Source organism: Callithrix jacchus, chromosome 2, assembly GCF_049354715.1.
Source record: "Callithrix jacchus isolate 240 chromosome 2, calJac240_pri, whole genome shotgun sequence".
NCBI classification, from domain to species: domain Eukaryota; kingdom Metazoa; phylum Chordata; class Mammalia; order Primates; family Cebidae; genus Callithrix; species Callithrix jacchus.
In genome coordinates, this window is record NC_133503.1 from 200,848,442 (window position 1) to 200,858,892 (window position 10,451).

At 42.2% G+C, this 10,451-nt stretch overlaps 1 long non-coding RNA gene across 1 annotated transcript in view; it reads left to right on the top strand.

Moving 5' to 3' along the window:
- The window catches only part of LOC144581631 (uncharacterized), a 42,693-nt gene extending 33,294 nt beyond the window's left edge, over positions 1 to 9,399 (top strand). The window contains exon 2 of the long non-coding RNA XR_013532700.1: positions 7,591 to 9,399. This is a non-coding gene — a long non-coding RNA (uncharacterized LOC144581631). The remainder of the gene's footprint in view (positions 1 to 7,590) is intronic.
- The last annotated feature ends 1,052 nt before the right edge of the window (positions 9,400 to 10,451 follow it).

Here is a 10,451-nt window from a genome sequence, read left to right on the forward strand (position 1 = left end):
TCTCTCTTAAAATGTAGGACGGAAGATGGAGTGATGTGTGCACCACGGTCATATGGTGATGTGTCTGGCCCACTGATCAAGTATTCATCCACCCAACTGTGATGACTTCATTATTTACCCAACTTTCTCTCCTTCTCCATCCAATTTTAGCTTTTTGGGCTTCTGTGGACACAGACACTGCCTTCATAGCACTCTTAAATGACTACATCCTGTTGTGTTTTGTTACATGTGAAGAAGATAGTAGATTTCAGATTCCTAAAAATGAAGGATCTTCAATCCTGTAAAACAGCAATCCTAAACATTAAAACACCATTTTAGAAGAAGGATCAGTTTTCCAAGTAAAACAGATTGTTTTCTGGCAACTATTGATTACATTTCATAAGTAGAATTCTGCTACAATTTTTGGGAAATTAACATTGAGTCCATGCCCAAATTATAAAGAATTGCACTTTCCACTACCAGCTTCATCAAAGTTCTGTTTTATTTGAGTTCCAAAACATTTTTATACTGTGTTGGAAGCACACCTAAAAGTAAGGAAGAAGCTGGCATGGCAGGAGGGGTGGAGATCAGTAGCCAAACTGACAGGTCTTCCTCTCCAAATCTATAGCTCAACTGTTCCTCTGCAGAAACCTGTAATGCAGAGGCAGCTTTTGTACCAGCAAACCAATCAAAGTGAGTGAATAGAAGGAACAGAATCTACACCTCTGACCAGCAAAATGGTATAAACTGTGCGACTTATTTCAGCTGCCTGGGATTGATTAAAGTGTAACCAGTTGCAAATGTAACAGGTTCCTATGAGTGTTCTCTAAGCATAAAACTCACTTGGGTTCAAAGCATTTCTTCCGGTTCATCAAGCCAAAGTCAGCCATAAGGTCTAGAAAAATCACTGAATGGTTATTCTCCACTACTTTTAAAAGATATTTTTCCCCCTTGATGACAATGAAAAGTAAAAGAATCATTGTGTCTTAGCCTTTTCACACTACTGTAGCAAAATACCTTATATTGAGAAATTCATAACTAATAGAAATTTATTGATCATAGTTCCAGGGGCTAGGACATCCAAGTTACCAGGAGTTTCATTGTCTGGTGCTCCCCTTCAAAAATGGCACCTTCTAGCTACGTCTTCACCTGGCAAAAGGGACAAAAAAGGACGAACAGGCTCCCTCAACCCCTTTTATAAGGGACTAATCCCATTCGTGGTAACAGGGCCCTCACGACCTAATCACCTTACACAGACCCCATAACTTTATACTACTGCGTTGGGGATTAAGTTTCAACATGAATCTTGAAGAGACACAAACGTTCAAGCGACAGCAGAGTGGAAAAGCTACCTTAAACAATGATCGGAAGTTCAATTAGTTGATCTACTAAGAATCCAACATTCTTCTTCCAGCAATCTCTAAAATTAAGAGTGGGAGATAATGTGGTTATCATCGTGAAATGAATGTCAACAGGCATTAAAGTCAATTTCCATTTCTCCCAAATCCAAACCGTATCCTTATTTTCCGTTTGTGAAAAACTCTCTCTCTCACACACACACACACATACACGTGCACAACACATTTTATTTTTTTTACAAATGATGACCATAACAGAAGCTACAATGAATGACCAAAACGAACACACTCAGACTGTGTTGAAACAGTGACTGATATTCGGCCCGGTAACTTGCCTTGTAGCAGCCCTTTTATTTTCTGTGATAATTGACTTACATGTGTCTTGACTTTGAGACCTTGTAGGATTTCAAGTTTCCTTCCCTTTCTTTTCTTTCCCTTCCCCTTCCTTTTCCTCTTTTTTTCCCCTTTCCATTCACTCCTTTTTCCTTCCTTTCTTCCAGCAGTTTCTTCTTTCACAAAAAAAGTTTTGGATCTCTAACGGAAGGCGGGAAACACGCTGGACTCTGGGGATGCAGTGCAGAGTCCACTGGGATTTGTCCATAGGAGTGCACAGCAGTGAGCAACGTGACTCTGAGGAAAATTCTGGGAGGACACAGAAGAGAGGGAGTTATGTTTGTGTTTGGGGGACTCTGGAGAGTTTCAAGAGTCTAATACTTAAAAAAATATGCCCTGAAATTGCAATTTATATTTTACCAGTAAAGAGGGAGTAGAAAGCTGAGTCACAGAACAGTGAGTGGGAGGGTGCAGAGCTTGCAATTCTGCAAACAGAGCTGCTTTCCGGGACGAGCAGCTCCTGAACTGTCTGGGGGAGGAGATCCTTTTAGGGATGTAGCTTGAGGTAAGATTTAGAAGGATTTTAAGGGCAACAATAAAAGGATTGACATTTATTTCGAAGAGAGTGGGACCATGTCACATTTCTGAGGAGGGGACTTTATGAGCTGATCTGTATTTTCAAAAGGCAACTCCTATCATGAGGCTGGTAATGAATCAACAGGGATGTGTCTGGAAGCTTAATTGTTTTATCTTACACATTGAATTCTGTGTTCCAATTAAATCAATTTTTATCTTTGGCATAAGTTAGAGGTCAAAATTCATTATTTCTGTGTAGGTATCAGATTTACCTAGTGCTACATATGGCAATTCTAAGACTTATCCCCCTGATTTTCAGTGGTTCCTTCATCACAAACCAGGTGACCATGTGGTGGGTTGGCTGCAGAAAGAGCCCAATAAGTCTCCCCATATTCACGCCTTTGGTTCTGTAATTCTCACTTCTCTCCAGCTCTGCCTTGAACTCAGCCCTGTGACTTACATTAACCAATTGGATGTGAGTAGAATAACTTCAAAGTACACTAAATTTCCATGTGCCTTTTGCATGATTGGACTTGCAGGGTTTTGACTCTGCATTTACTGTGATGACGTGTGAGAGCCCTGTGGATGAGAGCCCAGTCATCTCAGCCCTTGCGCAGCCATTGACCCCAAACATGTCAGACAGCCCAGCCTCCATCAGCAGAGGCACTCACCAGACCTGCGGCCGACCACAGATGTCCCAGTGCGAGCAGTAAAACTGCCCAGCTGACCCGAATGCATGAGCAATAATAAATGCACATTGTTTTAAGGTATCTGAGGAGAGTTTCTAAACATGGTTATCATGACAATAGGTAATTAACGCAGAATTTGCTATGCAGAATTGGGGTGGCGGTGCTGCTGTAATAAAAATCTGGAATTCCTGTCATTGCATTGTGGTCAAGGTTAGAGGAAGCGGGGGAAAATGTTTAGGAGTCTGGAGTGACGGTGACCCATGTCATACGGTGGTGGGCCAAATTGTAAAACCATCATGTGTGCTAACTTGGGAGATAGGAAATGTACCTAATACATTTTTGAATTTGAACAATTACATCTTGAAGCACAATGTTGAATGTTCAGCTAGCTCTTAGAGCTAAGTATGGTAAGGCATTGCAGGAAAGAGATGAACTAGAGAAAGAATGGAGCATTTCACAACCAGAATTAAGAGAGACTATGAAAGAGCCAGACTTTTCAAATGGGAGAGAAAATTTTTTCTCATCTCCAGTATTTCCATCAGGTAAAAGGGCCTCGGGATAAAATTCTCATGGATGAGGGGAGAGTAAATTAACCAGGTATCTGTCAGAACTTTTTTGATAACCTCAGTACGTCCTCTCAGCTAGACAAAGGGATTTTACCTATCACAGTGCATTAATCAACATAGAAACTGTAACATTGATTCAATACTATTTTCTAATCCATATTTCATATTTAAACTTTACTAATTTTCCTAATAATTTTTTTGTAACTACATTTCTTTTTTATATGCCAGGATCCAATTCAGAATTTGACATTAAATTGAATTGCCACGTCCAGTTAGTCTCCTTTAATCCAGAACATTTACTCAGCCTTCATCTGTTATGATTTTGACTTTAAGAATTCAGCCCAATTACTTTGTAGAATGTTCCTCAATTTGGGTTTGCTGCATGTTTCCTCCTGGTTGAATCAGGTTATGAGGTTATGCTTTTCTTTGCTTTTGGCAGGAATATTAAAGAGGCCATGTTTCCTTCTCAGGGCATGGTAACTGGGGGCAGATGATGTCACTTTGTCCTGTTATTGAGGATATTAACTTGGATCACTTGGTTAAGGTTAAGTTAACCCATCCTGAAGTTTTTATTCCCATTGTAAAAAAACAAATGAATGTATGTAAATATTATTACTTAGCAAACTTATATTCATTAGTTTCTGTGTCCATTGAAGAATGCTGCCTGGATTAATTGTTACAGTCCCATGATGAAACTGGTTTCCTCACCAAGCATAATACCATTCAGAGTTGTTGGCTATAACTACAAATCAATTCTAGTATAAGCAGGAAAGAGACCTATTTAGGCATAGTACAGACGCTCAGAGTATGTCACAGAAGGCCAGAGAACCATCCTTTCATGGAGCACCCATGTGGCACAGCAGTACTGCCCCATTGGAGGAATGTGGAGCTGTGGGTACAGCCCCTTCAGAGAGCACTGAGAGTGCTGGGCCTGGATGCTATGACTGGGCTGGCGAAGGAGGTCTCTGTCCTTACCCTCACTACAATAGATGCTGCAAGGCACCTGCTTTTTAGATCCTCTGGTCTCTGAACAGAAGCCTCACTCAAGCCTATTCAAATATGCTTATTGTTAGAGCCCACGTCACATGCTTGCACCTTAACTGCAAGGGAAGATGCAAAGTGAGAGCTGGTTTCTTCCTCATGAGGGCAGAGCACCAACTCATGCCACGAGGAATTTGCAACCACTGGAGAGAAATGTTAGGAAGATTTAAAAACTTAATAATTTTTAGCAGTAAAGCTTTTTCTCTTCCTTCCTCCTTTCCTTTTTTCCCCTTATTTTTTCTAATATTACCTTTAATGATATTAAAATAGGTTTTAAGATTATTCATACTTAAATAAATAGAATTTATTCTAAATTTTTTCAACAGTGTCAAAAATTTTTTAGGTCCTCTATTCTGCTTCCACAATAGGATAAGGAGCATGATATTTGTTAGCTATTAACTACAGAACCCCTCAACCTGTTATCTAGAATTTTAACTGCAACTGTTTAATACATAAAAATCAAATTTAGACACAGAATTGGTTATACGAACACATAAATGTTACTGTAACCTGGGGGACAAGAGCAGGTTGCAGGGATGTCCCAAAAGGCACTCACTGTTCCCCTATCGGATGTATCTTTTCCAGGTCCCTGGGATCTCACTCACCCAAGAATGGGTCGGAGACCCTGGTGGCAGTGATATTGTTCAAGTAAATATCGGACACAAAGAGCTTTGTAGAAAAGTGATTTATTAGAGAGAGAGAGAGAGAGAGAGAGAGAGAGAGAGAGAGAGACACACACACAGAGAGACAGAGAGAGAGACAGAGAGAGAGAGACAGACAGAGAGAGACAGAGAAAGAGAGGGAGAGAGAGAGAGGGAGAGAGAGAGACAGAGAGAGAGACAGAGAGAGACAGAGAGAGAGACAGAGAGAGACAGAGAGAGAGACAGAGAGAGAGAGACAGAGAGAGAGAGAGAGGAAGAGAGAGAGAGAGAGAAAGAGAGAAAGAGAGAGAGCTCCCATGCTGTATCGTGGGAGGGGACCCAGAGATGGGGTCTGCACAGGTAACGACAGAGAGAGAGAGAGAGAGAGAGAGAGAGAGAGAGAGAGAGAGAGAGAAAGAGAAAGAGAGCGAGAGCGAGAGCTCCCCTGCTGTCATCGGAGGGGATCCAGAGATTGGGTCTGCACAGGTAATGAGAGAGAGAGAGAGAAAGAGAGAGAGAGAGAGAGAGAGAGAGCTCCCATGCTGTCATCGGAGGGCATCCAGAGATGGGGTCTGCACAGGTAATGAGAGAGAGAGAGAGAGAGAGAGAGAGAGAGAGAGAGAGAAGAGAGAGAGCTCCCATGCTGTCGTAGGAGGGGATCCAGAGATGGGGTCTGCACAGGTAATGAGAGAGAGAGAGAGAGAGAGAGAGAGAGAGAGAGAGAGAGAGAGAGAGAGAGAAATATCCCATGCTGTCGTGGGAGCAGATCCAGAGATGGGGTCTGCACAGGTAAGGGGCAGGGGAACTTTTAGTCTGGGAGTTACTCTTGCCCCATTAAAGTTCTTCCCCCATGAGAGAAGTTCCCTCAACTTCCGCTGGAGTGATTGATCTTTGACTATGATATCTGATTGGCTGCGTGGCTCCCAATAAAGCCCCTCCTTCCAAGGCTTTTGGCAGGCTTTCTAAAGAGAGGAAGCTCAGCCGGGCAGCCTACCTTTCCAGCAGGCATGCAGAAGTTAGACAAAGACCTCTAGTTCCCACAGGGGGAGGTGGGTGGAGGCATGGTGCTGGGAAGTTCTTGCCTTTGAAACCACGTCCCTTGTGGACCCAGGAAGGGAAATTAACACAGTCCTTCATTACTAAGGTCTTTACTGGGCATAGTTTTGTAATCCCCACCATGACACCTTTATAGGCGTTTTTCCTTTTCTTTTTCTTTTTTTTTTTTTTTTGGTAATATGTAGTCCTTCCTTTCAATATAGAAAGCTTGTCAACTGTCTTAAAATTTTAAGACTGAAAACATCTTTACTGGATCGTAAATTTGAATGGTCGTGGATTAGAACATAATTCAATATTGATTTTCCTCCCTCGGAGGATATTTTATTGACTTCTTCATGAATTAGCCAGTGATGTGTCTGCTATTATTCTGGCAGATATTTCTTTTCAAACTTTTTTTTTAATATCTTTTACTTGTTTTCTTTAACTTGCCGTTCTAAATTGTACTACCTCCTGTCCCAATACGGATTTTTTTCTTACCTCACTCTGAATTCAGATTGAGTGTCCTACAGAAGATGCAGTGCTTTTAAGGTGGAACATAAGCGTTCACTTTTAGACTACACACTTCTGTGTCATTGTCCTTTCTCCTAGAGCTGCCACTGAGAGTTTTTGGAGTCTCGCAATCTGTCAACTGGATCTGTTAGTTTTCCGTATTTAAAAAAAAAACCCTTCTTGGTGTCTTTCTCAGTGCTGTCTGACTAATTGTTTTGTGATTGCTTGGGAAGCTCAGCTATAGCTGGTTCTCCACTCCCATCTCGTTTGACTGCCTAAATGTCTGTTGTTTTATCACAAAGATTCAGAGAGATTCATTTCCTCATGGAGTCATACATTCACGCATTTATGCATGTTTTCAACAAGAATTCATTGAGTGTTATTGGCACCGTGCTCCATGCTAGGGGTGACTATTCCAAAGGTTTTTAGGTTAGAAAATGGACTTTTTTTTTTTTTTTACTTATTTGTATTATCTTAGTTCAAGATAAGGAAAATGTGATCATGGATAACGTAAGTCACATGCTGTTGTTCTTAAAATGTGTTAAGTTAAAATTCCAGAAATTGACTATTGATAAAAAACAGAGGGTTTTCTCTGACGTCTTACTCCCTGTGGAGAGGTGTATGATACTTTCTTCCTGCGAGTCATTTAATGATAAGAGTTCCATTAATTTTTACACAATGAAAAAATTCAGGCCACCTTCAGTTGTCTTTTAGTTTCTGATTTCTACCATAGAAGTAATTAATACTCTTTCGGGATAGGTGGCTATGGTTACCTCATATGAAAAGAATAACAGGGTCTGCTTTTTTCCTTCCTTTTTTCTTCCTCCCCTTGTTCTTTTCCTTCCCCTCTTTCATCATATAGCCCAGATATCTCAGAACTTCAGAGTCTCCAGAGCAGCAGAGCTGGGGTCAGAGTCTAACCATAGCAAGCTGACTGCTGTACCAGTGTGGAAGTGAGACTGGAGACACTCAACTCCAAGACCTCTCTATAAGTCAAAGAAACTCTACAAAGGAGATGATCGCATTGAAGCTGTGAGACAGGTGAATAAGAGAAAGTAGATAGCGGCAGAGTTTTAGCATAAGCAGCAACAGAAAGACAAATTGAATTCAAACCCCAGGTTTGCCTTTGATTGGCTGTGAGTTTACCAAGTCATTTAGTGATGACTGCAAGGTTGTGTTTCCTTCTTTGCAGCGTGGGTTAATGACAATGTCTGCCTCAGCTGGCTGATTGTGAGGAGTACCCAAGAAAGGGCACACAAAGCGCTTGGCCCAGCGCCTGGCGAAGGGGGTGCCCTCTCCAGGGATGAACAGTTACAACCTTAGTTGTACGGCATGGGCAGGTGAGAATGTTGCTTTCCTTCACTGTCAAGCCACTCTGCTGCCTGCATCAACTTTGCTGAGGTCCTGGAGCTCACCGGAGGAATGGTGTGCCCTCTGCCTCCACGCATTGAGTGCCCTGTTATGATTGCTGATCATTCCTTTTCTGGGAAAATATCCACTCATTTGTCAGTAGACTTCATCAGTTCTTAGAAACCAGGTGCTTCTGCTTGGCTTCCTACTGGGACCAATGAAGCAATGGACCGAAGGTATAGGGATGACCAGTCAGATGCTACTGCCCATGAGGAGAAGCATGTGCCCTGGGGGCCTGATCATGAGGTGCCCAATGTGACAGCTCCCCATTGGGAGGGAGCGCGGAGAGCCTGAAGTCAACCTTCCTCCGGTGGCTTTTTTCTGCCATCCTCAAGGACTTTGCGGAGACCCGGATCAGAGCAGAAGCTGCTGAGGCTGAACATGTGTCCTTGGAATTCAGCGACTCTGAGCATCTTGACCACTCCTCCAGCTCCCAGCAGTTATTGCAATGGCAGGAAATAACTGTAAGATCACTGTGCTTAACATGTAATCAACCAATCAATTAATCAATCAAATAGAACTTGTTTTTGCAGTGTCTTCTAAAAGAAACAAAATTGGGAACTTTGTTAAATGACTCAGAGCAAACAGGCAAAGTGCTTTGATAAAATCTGAACCCAGTTTGTTATAAGTCCAATTACTTCAACTTTCAAAGTTAGAGGAGATGCCTACTATTTTACTGAACTTCTGATTTATTGTGAGGAGACAGAGACCTGTGTTTGTTTAGAGTTCCTTTATTCTTCATTCTGAGAATAGATCAGGATGCAAGAAAAGCCTGGTCTACATAGAAAAACGCCTGAAGCTAGAGAGTGACACAATCTGTTTGCATGGAATCCTTGGGCAAAGAGTTTATATCTGAGCAGGGGCTACCCTCAGGAGTCTCCTTCTATCAAACCCCTAAGACACCCTAGACCACTGGCCCAAATTTCAACTGTGAAAGCTTGGGGATAGCTCTGCCAGGCCTTTTCTTTCCTTTAGAGAAACACTAACCTGAGTACTCTATTTCCTAAAAGGAATACTGCATACTCCATACTCCATCTTTCTCTCAATTACTGTTCATGATTATTGAGTACTTGCTTATTGGGCCAGCCTTTGACGCAGTATTAGAAATCTAGGGTCCATTCACCATCTGCTGTTGCTGTCTAAAGCAAATACTGAGAATACTTGGATGCAAAATGGGGAGAGTTGCTAGACTTTAGGTAACGAATAAACCAAATTCGAACTTAATACAAAATTAATTAATAAATAATAAAACTATATTTCTCACCTGAGGTCCCCTTTTCTCTTTCCTGAATGGGGCGAAAGGTTCAGATATATTAGGAACAAGAATAAAACAACATGTGTCATTGAGAAGAAAAAACAAGAAGAAGGAAAACTCAGCCATGTACACTAGAGAAAGCACTTTATCTGTCAACAGTAAAGTTAATAAAAGGTTATACAGGGTGGGGGTGAGGGAGATCAGCTCCTGATTCACGTCATGGAGACAGAAAGGTGAAGATGAGTACTGAGTTACCCAGGGTCAGGACAGAAATGACGTGTCAAGTTCAGTCTTAAGCTGCAAAACAGAGGAAAGAGGCAGTGGGGAGAACCACACGGACGACCACAGCCTGCATCTGGAAGACTGAAGCCAGACCCACCACCCACACCCCATCCAGAGGCCCATGCAGCCCAGACACTCCATAGGCCAGCAAGGAGCTGTAGGTGATTTCAGGTGCATCTCGCCCAACAAATGCTTCTGTGCCATCTGCTTGCTTGGGCCCCTCTCACCTGGGCTTTTGTTGTAGAAGAAGAAATTATAAATGTATCCTGCCAAACAAAGAAAGCCTCTTCAGTTTCGGTGAAAACTTACAGGTGATTTCAGAACAATGGCAGGCTTCTCAGTGATTAACTTGAATGAGTTGAGATTGCTTTAGATTATCAAGGCAACCAAGAGGTATAATGAAACGAAACAGTTCCTGCCTTTATCTGGAGAAGCCGAGAGGTCTTTAATGAGGCAGCCATTCTGTGTATCCCTGCCCATTCCACAGAGAGGTCCAGGTTTGTGCTACATCGCACTGCAAATGCTCATGGTCTCCATGTGTGCCCTAATCCAGTTAGACCAGCTCTAATTAGGTGATAGTCTACTGATAGGGCACCAGGATACCTTCTACATAGCATAAGAAGAGAAAAGGGACAGGGTTGTAATTTAGTGTCCACCTTCACACGAGCCTTGCAATAGGGATTCCAGGAGGGTGTCATGGAGCTCGCTCTGTACATAGTGCTGTGATGTTTCAGATAAAGAACTACAGCATCATTCTCAGCAAACTGACACAGGAA